This window comes from Myxine glutinosa, chromosome 12 (assembly GCF_964187855.1).
Source record: "Myxine glutinosa chromosome 12, kmMyxGlut1.1, whole genome shotgun sequence".
Classification (NCBI taxonomy): domain Eukaryota; kingdom Metazoa; phylum Chordata; class Myxini; order Myxiniformes; family Myxinidae; genus Myxine; species Myxine glutinosa.
The window spans coordinates 110,398,485-110,419,094 of NC_136272.1; the positions used below are offsets into that span (position 1 = coordinate 110,398,485).

At 44.1% G+C, this 20,610-nt stretch overlaps 1 long non-coding RNA gene across 1 annotated transcript in view; it reads left to right on the top strand.

Annotated features, from left to right (window-relative positions):
- LOC137412410 (uncharacterized) overlaps window positions 1-15,225 on the top strand; it is a 48,965-nt gene extending 33,740 nt beyond the window's left edge. Inside the window, exons 4-5 of the long non-coding RNA XR_010981481.2 lie at window positions 3,493-3,591; window positions 13,867-15,225. This is a non-coding gene — a long non-coding RNA (uncharacterized LOC137412410). The remainder of the gene's footprint in view (window positions 1-3,492; window positions 3,592-13,866) is intronic.
- The last annotated feature ends 5,385 nt before the right edge of the window (window positions 15,226-20,610 follow it).

The following is a 20,610-nucleotide window of genomic DNA, read 5'->3' on the forward strand; positions in this document are numbered from 1 at the left end:
CTTTGCATCATCTATCTATATACAGACTTGGCATTTAATATGGAATATTTTTTTTGTGGGGGTGAACTTACTTTTCAAGATGTCTTAGAACCAAAAGTTCATTGGAATTATGTTGAAATTATTCTAGATTTTGTTAATGTCACCTTTAAAAGAAACAAAAACCACATTTGACATTTCGAAACAAATAAATTGATCCTTGAAAGTGATGTAAACTGATATCGAACTCAATTCATGGACAGTACTGTGTTAAACTTCTGTACGTTTTCCAGAAGTATCTCTTTATTTTGCACATTAGCCAAAAAATTTTTCAACAAAAACAAAAGTTAAATTACGACTGGGATTACGGACAGTAAAATTACAGTTCAGTACTTCGTGTAACCCCCACGAGCATTCAGGAGAGCACGTACACGTTGAGGCATGCTGTTCACGAGATTTGCCAAGGTTTGGACAGGAATCGCTTGCCATGCAGTGACAATAGCCTTGCCACTGCATGGCAAGTAGAGCGGAAAGCCATGGTGTAGAGCCTGCTTCAATTCATGCACAGAGGTCGGCTGCTGGTCCAAGTGGTCGATTTGACGCGTTAATTCCGCCCACAAGTTCTCTATCGGATTCATATCCGGGGACATGGCAGGCCACTCCATATGCTCTACACCACGGTCAGCAAGAAAGTGTTGGATCATGCAAGCACGATGAGGCCGTGCATTGTCATCTTGGAAGACAAAGTTTCCTCGAAAGGCTGCACGAGCAAATGGAAGCAATGTTTCTTCCAGAATGGCCCTGTACTTGAACTGGTTCAGGTTTCCATTCAGAACAACCAGGTCAGTTTTGCCCCCTGCATGAAAATCAGCCCAAACGGTCACCCCACCACCTCCAGCTTGGACTCTTGGCACTATACAATCTTTGTTGTAGGCTTCATGCACTTGTCTGCGCACTCGGACGCGGCCATCTTGACGATAGACCAGAAATCTAGACTCGTCACTGAAGATCAGGTGATTCCAGTGTCCTGGCTGCCATTGATGGTGCTCTCTGGCCCACTGCAATCGGCGCTGGCGGTGTTGTCTGGTCAGGCGTGGCTTTCTCAGGGGACGCCTGGCATGATAGCCTGCTTGAACCAGTCGTTGGTTGACTGGCCTTCTGGATACAGGCACATTTGTCAGTTGCTGCCACTCAACCCTAAGCCGATTAGCTAACTTGGTACGGCCATTGCGGACTAACTGGTGCAGCTGGCGATCATCCCTCCTTGTGGTTCTGCGGGGACGTCCTGGCCTCGGTATTGGAGTAGGGACACCCCTCTGAGCATTTCGTTTCAGGATCTATGACACCTGACCTTGAGTGATGCCATACTGCCGAGCAATAGCACGCTGTTTCATGCCGTAATTTCGTAAAGCCACCACTCCATGACAAACAGCATTGTCGAGTTGACGGACCATCTCCAGAGGAAGCGGAAATAACTTTTGGAGACGTGCAGCAGTTGTTTTCCACTAATACAGAACGCAACAACCCTTGTATACCCGACTGTGAAGCCAATCATCAAATGCACCTGTCCGTACATTTTGCCCCGCCACCTGTGATATAATCCTGTTGTTGACTTCTTGCTGCGACAGACAATCACTTACATGGTTCTTTTAACAAATTAATCACCAAAGTGTAAAAGAAACTCACCAGATTGATATACTGAGTTAAGAAAGTAAACCCAAGTCAAGAAAAAAAACAATTCCATATTAAATGCCAAGTCTGTATGTACAAAAGAAAGTTTTTGTTTGTTTGTTTGTTCGTTTGTCTGCACGCGCTAATCTCCTGAACGGTGAAAGATAGGCGGAAACCTCTAAAACAAAAAATGTCGGGACGGGCCCCGGGAAGGTTATAGGCTAGGTGGCGAGGCCGGTCGAGGCCGCTTCGGCCGGGCTGGGCCATTTCGCAATTAAAAGCTGAGCTGAATTATAGTAGTCAATCTTCTACGACCGCGAGTAAAAGCTGAATTATAGTCGTAAATTCATTCAAAAATAATCCGGGCAACGCCGGGTGCTTTTGGCTAGTATACATATGATAGAAAGTTTTTGTTTGTTTGTCTGCATGCGCTAATCTCCTGAACGGTGAAAGATAGGAGGAAACCTCTGAAACAAAAAATGTCGGGACGGGCCCCAGGAAGGTTTTAGGCTAGGTGGCAAGGCCGGTCGAGGCCGCCTCGGCCAGGCTGGGCCCATTTCACAATTAAAAGCTGAGCTGAATTATAGTAGTCAATCATCTACGGCCGCGAGTAAAAGCTGAATTATAGTAGTAAATTCATTCGAAAAGAACCTGGGCAACGCCGGGTGCTTTCGGCTAGTACTGCATATTTGTACCAACTTTCGTCAAAATCCCATCGCTGGTTCAGAAGTTATCGTGGTAACAGGATTTTCACCTAACATGACCTCTGACATTTGAACTTTGAATTCTTGACCTCAAAATCTAATCAGTTCATCTTTTACCTCATAGTACATACTTGATCATCTAGTTTTGATTTAAAACCCTTCAGCCGTTCTCAAGTTATTGCGGTAATGAAAACCTCTCAGGACGGATGGATGGACGGATGGACGGACGGACAACCCAAAAACCATACCTCTGGCGACTTCATTGGTGGAGGTATAAAAAATATATGTGAAACCATTCTCAATGGTTACTGGGAGATGTGGAAGTGTAAAATTTATGAAGCAAGTAATTTATATGAGATACAACCTGCTCACCTCGTGTGCAAGTTTTTTTTTGTGGTTTCCACAAAAGTTTATGGACATTGAATTTCTTGATTCATCTATTACATACTGTCTAAAAATATCCCTATCAGAGACAGTGCAGCATGTATATAATTCATTAAAAAGAACCGTTTGAATAACAGTTTTATTTTGTGGTAAGTGTGGTGGACATGCTGGGTGGTGGACATGTTATATATAAGGTAAGATGTGCATGACTTAATGTATTATTATATCATGGAATGTGTGATGGGAGATATAAATATGTGATAATACATGAAATCCTTTAGCCAGAAAAGTTTTCATGGTGATATACCATGTATGGGTTGATTGACTACCTGGATGCAACTGAAATTGTGGATCTATTGATGTGGGAATCTACTGAAGTGGATCCATGACCGAGGTTGCGGATCCACAGTTTGGAGAAGTCCTTGGCTGTAATGATCAAAACCTCGAGGAAGAGCAGTGCCCATCTGATGATGCATCTGTGTGGTCAGAGAAACAGTGAATTGCTTACAGATTAAGGTTATTACTTTAGGTAAGGGAACTATTTATTTGAGGTTTACATTTAATGAAGTTGAATAGAGGATGTTGTGAAATTAATATCACAGCAAATTATGTTATATTTTATGAATATCCGATACTGTCCAATTAATAAAAAGTGTTGTGTGTGTGTGTGTGTGTGTGTGTGTGTGTGTGTGTGTGTGTGTGTGTGTGTGTGTGTGTGTGTGTGTGTGTGTGTTGTGTTGTGTTGTGTGTTTTACAGTTTTCATTACACATTGCATGAAAGTGTGTACCTTTCTTGGACAGCAACATTCCTAAAAAGCTCTTCTATGGTACAGTTGCAGGTGAAATAATCAGACCGGCGAGAGCAACAACCCACTTGTCAATGGATTATAAACACACACACACACATACACACACACACACACACACACACACACACACACACACACACACACACACACACACACGTACACACACATACACACACACACACACACACACACACACACACACACACACCAACATTTTCGAAAAGAAAACATCAAAAGTACAGAAATGCTATTGAGGAAAACCAACCAATCATTGGTAAAATTACTGAATACCAAAAATCATCCCCTTTGAAGGAAATCAATACTGTGTGCTTTACAGTGGCATTGCTTGTTCAAGAAAAAGTAACAGGCATAATAAGAACAAACCAGGCCCTAAAGACATAGACCAAGTACCGCCATGGAAATGGAGACTAGTGACGAAGAGATAATAACTGAGAAAGGATTAGCCTTCGTGCCGATCTCAAAAACTCTCCCTGGGAAACAAATATTACAAGTCATAAAGAGGAAACCGAAGCCCAAAGCTAAAGAAGTGAAGTCCAAAAATAAAAAACAAATATGAAATCAAAGAATATGACCGAGACATAATGGGTTCTGAAAAAAAGCTCAAAATGAAAAAAAGTTTTAAAAAACTATAAAGAAGTCAACAACTGCAGAAAGCAAAAGCAGATGTTTGAAAATAACCCGAAAAGATTTACCGTGTAAAAGGGTAACAAAAACATAATGTACCAAGTCACCTTGAGAAAGAGAAACTTGAAAATTTCTGGAAAGGAACTCATGAAGATTCAAAATAACACAACAAGGTGGTGAATTGGACCCAAAACTTGGAAAAGAAAAAGCAACACCTCAAGGATATATCCCAGTGGTATTTTATGAAGAAGAAAATTGAAAACAACATGCAAAAATGCCAAATTTATAAGCCCTTTCCCAGATGGAATTCCAAACTTCTGGCTAAAGATACTAGATGCTCTACCCAATCACTACGTTCAAGCATTCAACTAACGTAGCCAAGAGGAAAAGGTAATGGATGAGTGCGTCACATAAGTCAATGCATTACTCATCCCAAAATCAGAAGAAACCCAATGACGTTACAAGTATAGACCAATAACATGTATATCAACAACATACAAACTTCTGATGGAAATCATCACAGAAATTATGTACCACCACTTAATACAACAAGGTGGCCGAGAGGCAGAACAAATGGGATATAAGAGAGGATGCTACGGAACAATAGACCACCTCCTGCTAAACAAGGCCATACTCAAAAACTGCATTTAACTAGAAGAACAAATTGTCCACAGCCTAAATCTATATCTATAAAACACAGTTTGTGTGTGTGTGTGTGTGTGTGTGTGTGTGTGTGTGTGTGTGTGTGTGTGTGTAATGTTACCGATAGACTCCTAAACGGAGAGGCTTACGTACTTGATATTTGGCATAGACATAGCCATTGAGCCTGGGACGAACATGGCCGAGACCATATTTGACGAGATCCATATTTTTTATTCATATTTACCTCAGCGCATTTCAGCGAAGTACCCGCTAATCTCAGCCGGTTCCAGAGCAGCTCGCTGATTCGCTCAGAGCGATCACGTGATGTTCCATTCCCGCCGCCAGACTGATTCGCTCAGAGCGATCACGTGATGTTCCATCCCGTCACACATCACACGTTTTTTCACCTTTTATGCGATCGTGTTTTGTATCGATTTTGTGCGATATGAATAAAATGTCTTTGAAACAGCTGTGAAACGTCTTTTCACAACCCTTCCGTAACCGATTGGAGCAGTTTATTGCCGCACAAAACGAGATCCGCGGAGCGAGTTGGTCGAGTCGTGCTGACCAAGATGGCGACACGGCGGCTTCACTTTTCATGGAGTATGAGCGTTCTATATATTTTCAATTCAGTGCGCCCGTGATTTGTGGCATAGACATGACCATTGGGCCTTCACGGTGTAATTTGTGGGAGGCTTTTGTCCGAGTGAGCTTGAGTCGAGAGGGCGAATGTATGGGTTGGGAATGTACGGGTTGGGAATGTATGGGTCTCCCTTCCCCCGCCCGGCAACGCCGGTACTGGAGGACGTCACAGGATCGGTGAGTCTCCAAATCCGCTTTGTGCTGTTGCGAATATGCAGGACTATGTCCGATTGTTGTGCTGCTCTCCGACCATGAGAACTGCAACGTCATTATTGACTGGCCATCCCCTTCCCTCCCCCTTCCCCCTCCCCCCTCCGTCCCCCCTCCCTTCCCCCTCCACCCTACCCCCTCCACCCTACCCCTCCCCTTCTCCCCTCCCCCTCCCCTTCTCCCCTCCTCCTCCATTTTCCCCCTCCCCCTCCCTTTTCCCCCTCCCCCTCCCTTTTCCCCCTCCCTTTCCCCCTCCCCCTCCCCCTCCCTTTCCCCCTCCCCCTCCCCCTCCCTTTCCCCCCTCCCCCTCCCCCTCCCTTTCCCCCTCCCCCTCCCCTCCCCCCTCCCCCCTCCCCCTCCCCCTTCCCCTACCCCCTTCCCCTCCCTTCCCCCTCCACCCTACCCCCTCCACCCTACCCCCTGCCCTTCTCCCCTCCCCCTCCCTTTTCCCCTCCCCTCCCCCCCTCTTCTCCCCTCCCCCTCCCTTTTCCCCTCCCCTCCCCTCCCCCGCCCAGCAATGCCGGGTACTTCTGCCGGGTCCCCCCCTCCCCCTCCCCCTCCCCCTCCACCTTCCCCTCCCACCCCTCCCCTCCCCCCTCCCCCCTCCCCCTCCCCCCTTCCACCCCCTCCCCGCTCCCACCCCTCCCCCCTCCCACCCCCTCCACTCTACCCCTCCCCTTCTCCCCTCCCCCTCCCTTTTCCCCCTCCCCCTCCCACTCTTCTCCCCTCCCCCCCGTTCCCCTTCCCTCCCCCTTCCCCTCCCCTCCCCCGCCCGGCAATGCCGGGTACTTCTGCTAGTAGGTTATAAAAAAAAGAAGGTTTTGATAGTATTCCACATCCATGGATGATAAAATGCTTGCAATATTGTACAAGATCAACCCCCCAAATAATCAAACTGATTGAGAAAGCAACGGAGCTCTGGAACAACACATTGATATCACAGCAATTTGAAGGAAGGATCCAAATACTAGGGGCGAAGATATGTGATGTGGGGTCTTCCAGAGTGACAGCCTTTCATTCCTTCTGTAGTTTAGCAATGTGGAACAACACATTGATATTACAGCAATTTGAAGGAAGGATCCAAATACTAGGGGCGAAGATATGTGATGTGGGGTCTTCCAGAGTGACAGCCTTTCATTCCTTCTGTTTTTCCTGGCCGTGGGCCGACTGAACAATCTCATTAATGAGCAAGGACAGGGATACACCTTAACATCCAATAAAAAATGTCCAAAGAAACAGGAAAGTTGACGCAGCTACTGTATGTACATGGATTATTTAAAGCTCTTCACAACGAAGGACGAGAAATTAGCAAACAACTGAAATTGGTGAAACGACACTCCGACAACATTCAAATGGAATTTGATAATAATTATCAAAACAAATTGATAGTAATATTATCAAAGATAATAACTTGGCTAGGTGCACATTCGTACAAGGTAAATGAACAAAAACGGATAACGTAAAAATCCACCTAAATGCAATACAGGAACTAGAGAATTAAGCATCATACAAATACCCTGGGGGTAGAAGATGGCCACCACATATGTCACAAGCAAATGTGCAAAACAATCGTCAGTTTATGATCGATGGACGACTTAATTTAAAATTAATGTTATATTTTGAAATCGAATCGGAAAATGAGCCTGTAGTTTGGCAGGACTTTGGCTCTGAATTCATCCCGATCCACATGCACAGAGGAGTGAGATAATTTATTTATTCTGCCTGGCAATCAAACACAGTTGAAAATCATTCTAAATAGGAAACTTACTGTTTTAAGTGACATCATAAAGGACAAACTGCATGCATGAATAACTGATTTAACTTGTTAATAAATAAGGTGGTGTAAAAGAAGCTGCATTTGGTAAACTTCTAAAAAAAATAATAATTCTACAACCTTCAAAATCTTTATATTTATTTCAACTGAATTGTATACAGGCAGTCCCCGGGTTACGAACGCCCGACTTACGAACGCCCGTACTTACGTGCCGACCTACGTAAAGCCTATTATTTAAAAAATCGAGTTACATACAATGGTTCATACTAACGAACGGGCGGATTACTTTGCGCGACGCTTAAAACACTGCGTGTTTTCAGCGGTTCGTCGGCCCGAGGGGGAACAACGTCACGCCGTCGTCGCCATTTTAGGTCGGATCACGTAAATACTGTTGTGTGCGTTGTCTTTTGACTTAAAATTTTCATGTTTACCCTCGTAATCATGGCTCCAAAGCGTAAATCTGATGCAAGTGATGCAATGCAATGTCTGATGATGATGCAATCTATGCAATGATGCAATGCAACCTCGTAATCAACTCTCCAACCCCCTCTCCAACCCCATCATTTTCGTTTTTGACAAAATGACGGAAAAAACTTGAACAACGCTACTGCATCAAATTTTGTGTAAAGCTTGGCGATTCCCAAGTGGAAACGATCCACAAGATTCAACACCGTTCATTCCATTATGAAGGAGGATTTGGGCTTCAGGAGAATCTCAGCGAAGTTCGTACCAAAGCTGCTAACGATTGAGCAGAAGCAACTCCGTTTGGAGATCGCACAGGACATGCTGGAGACTGTGAACAGCGATCCCAGCTTCCTCAACACAGTGATCACTGGCGATGAGTCCTGGGTTTATGGGTACGACCCAGAAACCAAGTTGCAGTCATCACAATGGAAGCATCCAACATCCCCGAGGCCAAAAAACACAAAATTTGATGCAGTAGCGTTGTTCAAGTTTTTCCGTCATTTTGTCAAAAACGAAAATCCGACGGCGCTCGCTTACATGTCCTCACTCATCGGCGGTCTGCCGTCGAATGACAGCTTCTGCAGGTGGGAAAAAATTCACGCGTGCGCATTAGGATCGCCTACATACGTGCACCAATCAACGCCTCCCTAGCTTCTTCTTTTTTACGCACGAAAAATAAAGGTCGGATACTTTTTGAACACACTACGTATACTAAGACAAACATTTGACTAATTTATGCTAGATGTGAACCGTACATAACTGTTCTGACATACATACAAATTCGACTTACAGACATCTATCTATAATTCCATTAATCTCTGTGTGTATGTGTGTGTGTATGTGTGTGTGTGTGTATGCGACAACGATTTCTCGACAACTACCGGTCCGATATACTTTAAACTTGCCAGGTATATTGCTGGGGACCCGAGGATGTGCCTTTTCAAGGTTTGAAATTAATCGGACAAGTACTTACCGAGCTATGGCGATTTAGCCGTTCGCCGTTCGCTTTGGCGTTGCGAATGGACCAAACCATTGCATGTAAATAGAGGGGGGGGGGTTCTGTGGTCGTTGCGAATGGACCAAACCATTCATGTAAATAGAGGGGGGGGGGGTTCTGTGGTCGTTACTGCCACGTGGTTTCAAAGTTTTTTTTTTGTTTTTTTTTTGGCAAGGAACGGGCACCCACGTACGGGCACGTCCTAGCTTATATATAGTACGGGCATGCCCTAGTACTTAAAAATGGAACTGTACGTAACCCGGGGACTAGGGTGGTCCAAAAATTAGAAGATTGGATTTTCATATCTCCACAACCTTGCCCCTATCCCTATTGAAACAAATAGTTTGTGGTGAAAATTTGAGCTTGATTGGACAATATTTAGAGGTTGCTCAAAATGTTGACAAATTTTAATGAATAATAAGATACAGAATTTTTAGCATCATACATCAATGCATAGATAATTATCTATTTTCAATTACTCAAATTATTTATTACTAGTGGGGTCACCCGTGGGGAATCCCATGGGCATGGACGTGTGTGACATTTGGACATCTTGATTTAGATGCTGCACATTAAATTATACAAAATGGTTACTGGCAATTCATCAGACCCAGAAATGGTGTAATGAACACAATTTATTTATTTCACATAATATGTGACCCCTCACTCCACTCCACCTGACACTCTCCACCCTCACGCCTCTCCAATCACACTCCTCCTCACACTCCCCTCCAATACCTCCTCACACTCCTCTCCAATACTTCCCCACACTCTTCTCCAATCCCTCACACTCCTCTCCAATCTCCCACACTCCTCTGCAATCCCTCACACTCCTCTCCAATCCCTCACACTCCTCTCCAATCCCTCACACTCCTCTCCAATCCCTCACACTCCTCTCCAATCGCTCCTCACTCTCCTCTCCAATCACTCCTCACTCTCCTCTCCAATCGTTCCTCACTCTCCTCTCCAATCGCTCCTCACTCTCCTCTCCAATCGCTCCTCACTCCCCTCTCCAATCGCTCCTCACTCTCCTCTCCAATCACTCCTCACTCTCCTCTCCAATCGCTCCTCACTCTCCTCTCCAATCACTCCTCACTCTCCTCTCCAATCACTCCTCACTCTCCTCTCCAATCGCTCCTCACTCTCCTCTCCAATCTCTCCTCACTCTCCTCTCCAATCGCTCCTCACTCTCCTCTCCAATCGCTCCTCACTCTCCACTCCAATCGGCCCTCACTCTCCAACTCCTTGCTCCTCACTCTCCAACCCCTCGCTCCTCACTCTCCAAACCCTAGCTCCTCGCTCTCCAGCTCCTCGCTCTCCAACCCCTAGCTCCTCGCTCTCCAACCCCTAGCTCCTCGCTCTCCAACCCCTCGCTCCTCGCTCTCCAACCCCTCGCTCCTCACTCTCCAACCCCTCACTCCTCGCTCTCCAACCTCTCGCTCCTCGCTCTCCAACCCCTCGCTCCTCGCTCTCCAACCCCTCGCTCCTCACACTCCAACCCCTCGCTCCTCTCTCTCCAACCCCTCGCTCTCCAACTCCTCGCTCTCCAAGCCCTCACCCCTCACTCTAAGCCCTCGCTCCTCACTCTCCAACCCCTCGCTCCTCACTCTCCAACCCCTCGCCCCTCGCTCTCCAACCCCTCGCTCCTCGCTCTCCAACCCCCCTCGCTCTCCAACTCCTCGCCCCACACTCTCCAACCCCTCGCTCCTCGCTCTCCAACCCCCCTCGCTCTCCAACTCCTCGCCCCACACTCTCCAACCCCACGCTCTCTAACCCCTCGCTCCTCACTCTCCAACCCCCGCTCCTCACTCTCCATTCCCTCGCCCCTCACTCTCCAACCCATCGCTCCTCACTCTCCAACCCCTTGCTCCTCACTCTCCAACCCCTCGCTCCTCACTCTCCAACCCCTCACCCCCTCACTCTCAAAACCCCTCGCCCCTCACTCTCCACCCTCACCCCTCACTCTCCAACCCCTCGCCCCTCACTCTCCAACTCCTCGCTCCTCACTCTCCAACCCCTCGCTCCTCACTCTCCAACTCCTCGCGCCTCGCTCCTCTCCCGTCTCATTCATTTTGGAAATGGAAGTTTCCACGCAACGCATGAATTGTCACGATCCTCAAGAGGTAGTGTCTTGTAATCATCAAATGGCAAGTAAATTACATTGTGAGAATTAAAGATTTCAAATAAACCTATTTAAAGTGTATGCGCACATAACTAATAAAAAAAAAAACGGAGAAATATCTCTCGGTAATTTCCTGAAACATATTTTAGTTTTTACTTCCGGATAATATTGTTGAATGAAATCAGAACGAAGAAATATATGTCGTTTTGTGACGACTGTCATCAAAAGTAAAAGTAATATATCTTAACGGAAAAGAAAAAGCGAATTTTTAGTATATGTCGACATTTTCCCCGACTGTTATTTTAGGCGGTGTATTTTCGTGTATCATCGTAGCGCGATTTAAAAAAATATATCTCTGCATTTTCCCGTGTGTGCGTGAATGTTCTCAATTATTTCTGACACAGAGTCTAAAACCATCGATATCGATAAAAATTAAATCAGATGGTGAATTCGAGATAAAATCGTGTGGGTGACTCAATGAATGGGCTTTATTTTACAGGCCTTTGGGAAATCATTTCGTTCTATAAACGGAAACTTTCATCGGATTTTCTTTCCGTTTTTTTTCCAACCGAGTCTAAAACTATGTTAGCGACTGTTAAAAATGAAATGATATATCGAATTTGAGTTGAAATAAACCTGTGTGAGAGAGAAAGACAACACGGGCCGAACTAAACAGGCCTCAAAGCTATTCGAGTTAATAAAATGGTGGATATTTGTTTACATGAAGCCTCTCCAAGAATGGGTGGAGCTACTCTGTAAACGGAGTAAGTAAGTCTCCCCCCACCCCGGACAGATAGACAGAATCACCTTCGCCTATTATAATATAGATTGTTGGCTTGCACTTGTCTTCAATGGTATGACCAAGAGATTGTGCAAAAGCACTGGCCACAAATACAGCATGCCGATCTGAGAGATTTACTCTGTCCAGAGTTGCCACTATTGCTGGAGTGATCACCTTGATGGGAGCCTTTTTCGCCTGTTTGGCAGAAGATGGACTTTGGAGGTTGAATTCATTGTCCCCTGAATCGGAGCTTTCAATCTCAGACTCATCATCATCATCAACCACAGCCGATGTTGATGGAACAGATTGCATTGCTGTTAGAGTCTCAGCAGCATGTTTCTTCTTTATTTTATCTTCATTCTCAAGCCTGATACGCTTTCGGTTCTCCTTCACTGCCAGAGTTTTGTCCACAGATCCCATACGTGAATTTGAGGGATCCTCACGCTGCATGATAAGGAATGCTTTGTCTGCTTCATTCGTCATTTTCTCAAGCGCATCATTTGGTGAGATATCGAAGAGGGATTGAAGATCATCTTTGAACATCTGCTCCTTCACTCTATAGTTTTCGAATGTCTTGGATCTATTTTTCTTTACCAGTTTGTAGGCATCATACAACTTCAAAAGTTGACGCTCACAGGATTCTAGTCTCTGCACTGGAATTCGTGCTTTCTCCCAGTATGCACACACAGCTTGTACACTAAGTTGGGCACTTTCACTAACTGTATGGTGTGTCTTCTATGTGATGGTACACCATTTTCTGCAATGTGTGTCCTTTGGTTGGTAGTCCCCCACATATTATTTCCTTTTCAGACTTGCCCAGCAACCAAACTGTGGAAGAGCTGCGAGTTTCTGCCATCTGAAAAAAACAGGATAAATTAAAAATGTTATTTTTTGAGCAACCTCTAAATAAGTTCCAATTGACCTCATATTTGGTTCATATGATCTTTATAAACATAGGAACAAGGGCAGCCTTGTGGAGCATGGATTATTAATAGTATTAAATATTACATATATCTCTGGACCACCCTACCGGGGACTGCCTGTACTTGAACACTGGAACACAAACGGCTTTTTTGGCACTTTTAAAACACTTCCGTTTCGCAGTATTTGGACAAAATATTGCATAATTTTACATCATCACGACCAATCAAATTTGCTGCTCGTAGATCCCACCCATGTCCTTGTTTCTCAAGACAGCACAGGGTGAGATGTTCTAGGAACTCTCTATTTCCTAAAGCGTTATATAAAATTTAAAGGATGTTGTAAATTATATTAATGAGACAACACACGGAAGCTTAATTTTATCTAAATTCCAAACCTCAAAATAGTTGTTTACCCAAATTAAAAACTTTATTAACTTGAAAGCAATTAATGGATTTTCTGGCTGCCAGGATCATCAGATGGCCTCAGTTCTTTTTTTTCTTTTTTTCAATTAATTTCCATCGACCTTTCGACCCTCTCGACCCAGAATCTCTCCGAACGGTGGGTCCACAACTGCGGCCGTGAGGTTACATCAGTAGATCCACGACCTTCGCTGTGTCCAGACAGTCGGTCAACCCAACATTGCAGCGACACTATTCAAACCTTCTACCTATGCATTTTTACCTTTCTTGTCAGAGGGTTTAATATATTATCATATATTCATAATGATTATCACACATTCTATTAAATGAACAATATATTAAATCATGCATGCACACCATACCTTGCAGATTACATGCAAATTATCCAGCACATCCATTACTATTACCACTGAATCAAGCTCTGAACCAAATGCAGAAACTGTCATAATTATGTATTGCCCACGGGATCTATTGCATCTCCCAGCAACGGCTGGACATGTTTTAAAATGTATTTATTTACATGCTTCATTAATAATGTTTATTTTAGCGTTTTTATTGCAATTACTAAATTCTGTTTGGTGTCGTTTTTGTGACCTTGAAAAACACTGGCTGTAATTTGCCAACTGGATCTCCCTCCCTCCCTACACCTGGCCAACCTGTTCAATCTACTAATGTGTGTGTTATTCTGTACATTGGTGCAGAACATCCAAACTCGAAATGGACCCTCAAACAATGTGTTTGTCCCCATGATACATTGTGACGTATGGGACAACGACGCACGACCTGCTTCGATGCAATAGTACAACGAAGGTCCTTGTGCCTACCAGCATGACAACTACCTTAAAATTTCTACCAACACTTACCAACATTTCATACGGAGTCTCAGTAGCAGTATAATGCTCTAATTGGAAATCAGGTAAATTAATTGACAACTGACTTTTCCCCGGATGTCCCGATACTTTTGGTGAATAAGCGTGTGTTTAGTTATAGTTATCGTACCCTACCTGCAAACCACAACACCTGAATATTGTATACGCCATTAATCGAGCAAACAAACACCTTTAATTTGCAACCTTCGTGCCGAGTTCAAATACCACCGGAATTGGAAGCCAAGGGTAACATTTTCGATATCGTGACCTTTGGTAAGCATACGGCTTGGTCTAATACCGACGCTTTTTCCCCCCTCACGAGATTTCAATCATGAATGTGAAATGAATACACTCGCCAGGCAACAACGGGCTTGACGTTAAATTTAGCAAACCCTCCATGCTCCAGATTTCCCTTCCAACACGTTTGGGGCACACAGGTCTCACCTAATTCCTGGAAATGTGGAGGTGTGAAAACCCAGTGTTAGACAATCCCTGTTGTTAGCTCTTTTCACAAAGGGACAAGACATATACGAGGTACATTGTACCGCACTACGACCGCTTGAGATATTGGAAAAAAAACAAAACCGTTTACATGGATATCTACACAAATTCATACTTAAAAAAATTAATATATACCAGGCTATAAAGCTTATAGCCTGGTGTGAGCTTAGCAGTTAGGGTGCCACCTTGGGATCCTAGGATCCTGGGCTCCAATCCCGGTCGATCGCTGAATTGACGCCAGGGGGATTGACTCAGCCTGTCATCCTTCCGAGGTCGGCAAATTGAGTACCAGTTCACTGGTAATTCCCTGTCTGTCGCAAGAGGCGACTAACAGGGTTGGCGGCAGGAAGGGCATCCAGTCATAAAACATTGCTTAAAACTGGATGGTATTCATAGAATACTTACCCTGCGCAGTCACCTTGTTGCGAGCCAACTCCTCTGTTTTTTTAACAATTTTTCTTCTTTGATCCAATATGGCTGTCAGACCACGTGAGCGATGATATCATAAGTTTATATTCTCTAATATAATTGTTGCATAGATCACGCTCAATGCATTTCAAACTGATCAGACTAAGCGTTGTCCCTGTCGCATGATGACGTCATAATTATGGCACCAATGACGTCATCATTAACAACACCTATTCCCCATATGGAGTTATTTACAATGAGCCATGTTTCAATTTTTTCCATGCAGCGGTTTTGGAGATATAGACATGCAACATTTTTCGGTTTTTCCAAGATGGCGCCTGTACCACATGACCTATGACGTCATGATTATCATTCAAATATCCTGAAGGAGGAGGTGCTGCTATGGTGAAAATTGTGTCCATCAGACCAACAGTTGCTGAAATTTTTTAAATAATGATCGGATGGATAAGTGTTGTATTTGTCGAATTATGACGTACTAACGAAGGCACCGATGACATCATCATTAACATATCTTATTCCCCATGGGGATTAGTTGACAATGAGCTAGGTCTCAATTTTTTTCCATTGAGTGGTTTCAGAGATATCAAGGGCACGAAGTTTTTCCAAGATGGTGCCTGTACCACGTGATCTATGACATCATAATAATCATTAAAATATACTGCAGGAGGAGGCCCTGCTATGGTGAAAATTTCATGTCAATCGCACCAACGGTTGCCGATGAAATGAATTTTTAAAATGCAGACACGTACGGCACACGTTATCAACTGAATGCTTAACCCCGCTTTTCGCTTCGCTAGCGTAGGATAAAAAGGGGACCACGGCGCCCAAAATAGGCCAACCCCTGCTCTGCGGGGAAAAATGGCCTCTAAACGCGGTTCATCTATGAAGCTTATAGGGGAGTGTGCGTACCCCTGGGCTGTCCTACCAGCCCTATACAAGATTGAGGCTCATGAAGAGTTGGAGGAGTAAAAAGACAAGGAACTGATAGTGGCACCACAGTTGGACATGACAAGAAAGGAAAAGAGGAATGAGAGAGACAAAGGAAGGAAACAAAGCAACCTGCATCTAATAGAGGATCGGGTTAGGGAGGCTTAATGGGTGTAGTAAAGTTTAAGGGTAGTATGGGGGGGATGACATGAGATGGTGCTGCATCGCTGGCTTTGAAGCCTTGGAGTGAAGAATGCCATTGAACAGCCTCAACAAGAAGGTATGGAGTTGGTGGCTCTTAGAATGCATATGATTGGCCCAATTATCTCAGCAAATGGGTCACCAGACCTGAAGTGGTTGCGAGAAGAAATTGGAATCCGGACGTCCAGAGGTCATAATTCGTGCCGAAATCCGGATCAGACGGGCATCTGGTTTGGAGTTGGGGATCGGACTGAGATTAGATAGAACAAAGGTCATTGTACTACCTCCGAGCTACCCTCAATAGTATAAAGCTAATGGTCGCATTTCACCTCTTGCTTCTACAATCACCATTGTGCTTTATGGGAACAAAAGTGTATAAAACGCACAGGGAAGCCAGGTGGGGATGCCAGGGATATAACGAAGTTTCACCTTTAACACTTTTACGATAAATGTCGGGGCAATGATCTATACAGTGACTTGTTGTTCTAAATGAACGATCGAGAAACGAGTTTGTTTATTTATTCATTCATTCATTTATTCATTCATTCATTTATTCATTCATTCATTTATTCATTCATTATATATTCATTTATTTATTCATTCATTTATTCATTCCCATTGCCAATCGTTCGACCTTGCCCGCTGCTAGAAGGCAAACGTGGCTGTCCAAGCGGCACAAAAACCCGGACACCTGTCCTATTAACCCTTGGATACCGTGATTGGGCCTCGGAGGCCCACAAGGTTTTTTTGTTGCAAAAACTATGCTGTACAATTATTATTATTTTTTGGAATGAGCCTCATTTTCACCGACTTTCATGTTGTTACACAAAATTCAGTGACATTAAAAAAAATCCATTCAGGCTTGTGGGAAAATCTTCATTCTTCACTTATAACCTGAAAATCCAACACGAATGCAGGCCTGGGGCCTTTGAGGCCCCGCATACATGTTGTTGTACTACTATGTTATATCATTATTTTCTTGATATGAGCCTCATCATATGCTCCTACTAGTACCTGACTGCAAAGCCGCAATGAGCCGGCGAAGCCAAAGCCTCTTGCCACTATTTTACCCATCACTATGGCATCAGTAGGTTAGGTAGTTGGTAGTAGGTAGGTGTAGTAGGTACCGTACCAAGTTCAAAATGACACCATTTGCATTCTGGATGAGATTAAAATTTATAAAATCTCCTTCTTGATTAATTCGGTGAATTCCGTCTCAACTTCGGATATTTCCGGCCGTGAAAAACTATCCCCTACGGCCGCGAGATTTCTAAAAAATAATTCTTAGTCAATTTTAGAATATTTGACGCCGTTTTCAGCGTCCGAAATGTGGTAAAAAGCTTTTTTGAAATATTTTTTCAAATGCTCGAATCTCATTGGTTCCGGTAATTGGTGACGATTTTCGTTCAAGATAACCAGGGCCCGGGCCCGGGGAACAGATTGGTCTTAAAGTATTTTAATTACAAATTAGAGGTGCATAAGATTGTAAATCAAACAAAGATGTGTGAAACAAACTCCTATTAAACTTTTTCGCAATTTTTTTATGCATACTTTCGCATCCGGAAGATGGCGGCCTCCATTGAGTGATTTGGTTTTTGAAATATTTTTTCAAATGCTCGAATCTCATTGGTTCCGGTGTTTGGTGACGATTTTCGTTGAAGATAACCAGGCCCGTGCGAGCCGAGGTTGGTCTTAAAGTATTTTAATTACAAATTAGAGGTGCATAAGATGGTGAATCAAAAACAGACGGGTGAAACAAACTCCTATTGAACTTTTTCTCGATTTTTTTATGCATACTTCCGCATCCGCAAGATGGCGGCCTCCATTGAGTGATTTGGTGCATCAAAGCTTGGAATTCTCAAAGGATCCAGCATAATCTGGTTTTTCAACATAATACGTACGCATTCATTCACAACACCGGCTTCGCCGGCTATAACTTGGTTACAAATAATTCAGTGACAAAAATATGAAAATTTAAAAACTTTACACGAATACATTTGTGGGGTCTCCGAGGCCCAATGGTTGCATAGGTGTAGGATTTTTTGACAGTTGTGGACATATGCATTCTAAATAAAAAGGATCAGTGAATCATATTTTTTGAGCAAATACTCCTCCATGAGCCTCAACTTTTTAGAGGGGAAAAAAGTTGAAAAACCAAGAACAAAAAAAAAATTCCCCCTCCTCCCCCCAAAAAAGATGCATCACTTGTATGGGATTCTACCAACTAATAGGATCAATGATTCACATTTTCTGAGCAAATACACATCCATGAGCATCGACTTGGATTGAAAAAGGATATGAAAGAAAAAGAATCTATTTAAAAAAAAAACATGACACGAATACATCCGTTGGGCCTCCGAGGATAAAATGGCTGCGTTTATGAAGGATTTTTGACGCCTGCATCTAAGAGTTAAAGGAACGCCGTTTCACCGGACACTGTGCGAAACAGATATCGACGTGGCCACGTGGTACATGGACGATGTGTCTTGCCCTGTGACCCGCGCGGTCACTGCCTGAACACCCAAATTATGATTAAACTCGTTAATAAAAGTGTTTGCAGCGAGAAGTAATTAATGGAGGACGACAATGCAGGAGCAGAGTTCGAATCTGCATCGTTATCGTCAATACTCGATATTTGACCCTGAGACCTCGGAGAGTCGACCCCAGCACGGGTCGAAGACGCCAGCATTTGAAATCGCACTCGTCTTGCGAGATCGGTCCGAATCGACTGCGTGGAGACGCTTGCTGGACACCAACAGTAAATATTGCATAAATAGTGAGCAAAATATACAAACGACGAATAACTTGTTCATAGAGAACACCTGATGGAAAGTATCAAGAAAAGGTCACTCCTTACAAAGAGTTAACACCGCGCACGATAATTGCATTCTCTTGAGGGCGGGGTCGAGATTGCTAATTGGCAGAAAGGCAACGGGACTTCAGAGCTGGCACGAGCGAGGAAGCTTGTATATGCTAATTAGCTCATCAACATGCAGGTAGCGTGACACGTGACCCGTGCAGCAAGGAGCGTGCACTCGTAACACTGCAGTAGCACTCATAACACTATAGCTACTACCAGTCCACCACTCAACAACATACCTACCTACCTACATACACTATCACATATATACACGATCACAACACTATGTACCGACTCACAACACTATACCTACCAACCTACAGTGCATTCAGAAAAGTATTCATACCCCTTTACTTTTTTCACATTTTGTTATGTTGCAGCCTTATGCTGAAATCGTTTAAATTCATTTTTTCCCTCATCAATCTACACTCAATACCCCATAATGACAAAGAGAAAACAGGATTTTAGAAAGTTTTGCAAATTTATTTTAAAAAAAAAACTGAAATATCACATTGACATAAGTATTCAGACCCTTAACTCAGCACTTAGTTGAAGCACCTTTGGCAGCGATTACAGCCTCGAGTATTCTTGGGTATGACACGACAAGTTTTGCACACCTGGAATTGGGGATTTTCTGCCATTCTTCTCTGCAGATCCTCTCAAGCTCTGTCAGGTTGAATGGGGACCGTCGGTGGACAGCCATTTTCAGGTCTCTCCAGAGATGTTCGATTGGGTTCAAGTCAGGGCTCTGGCTGGGCCACTCAAGGACCTTCATGGAGTTGTCCCGAAGCCACTCCTGTCTTGTCTTGGCTGTGTGCTTCGGTAGGGTCATTGTCCTGTTGGAAGGAGAAGCTTCGGCCCAGTCTGAGGTCCTGAGCGCTCTGTTTTAGGTTTTCATTAAGGATATCTCTGTACTCTGCTCCGTATTTTTTTTTTTTTTTTTGGGATGCAGAATCGAGGCTCGTGAAAGAGCTAACATTTATTACACAAAAAAATCAAACAGACAAACAAAATATATAAAAAGAGGGAGCGGTAGACAAGATGGGTAGAGAGGGGGAAGCACACAAACACAACATTTGAGAGCATGGACATCGGGAGATGGCTCGGGGGGGAGGAGGCGTGGGAAAGGGGGGGGGGGGTGGTGGGAGAAGAATAAGACACAAGGACACCAAGGATTTCCAGGAAAGAAGTTGGCATTTCAAAAAGTGGATTTGGGATGAAATTAGCCGGGGTAGAAAAGATCAAGGTTTTGGATGGGGGAAGATAAGAGATGGTGGTGAACAACTGTTTTAAAGACCTGGAGGGAGGAGTGGGATTGAAGAGAGTGAGGGAGTTTGTTCCAGAGGCGGGAGAAAAGAGGTATGAAGGAGTGAAGGTGAGCAGAAAGTCTTGATTTTGGCAGTTTAACCATAAGAGGGTTGCAGGCAGATCTTGTGCGACCTGTAGGAATATTTGGGGGTCAGAGCCCAGAGAGAGCTGGGGGGTGGGGGGGGGCAAGGCCAGAGAGGAGTCGGTAGAAGACAGAAAGACCACCAACCTGCCTGCAGTGAGTGAGTGAAAGGCCCTCGGAGTTAGCTTCATCGCGGGAGATTCCAATGATTCTGAACGCTTTGTTTTCAACAGCGTGAAGGCGAGCTAGGTGTGAGGCAGGAGCACCA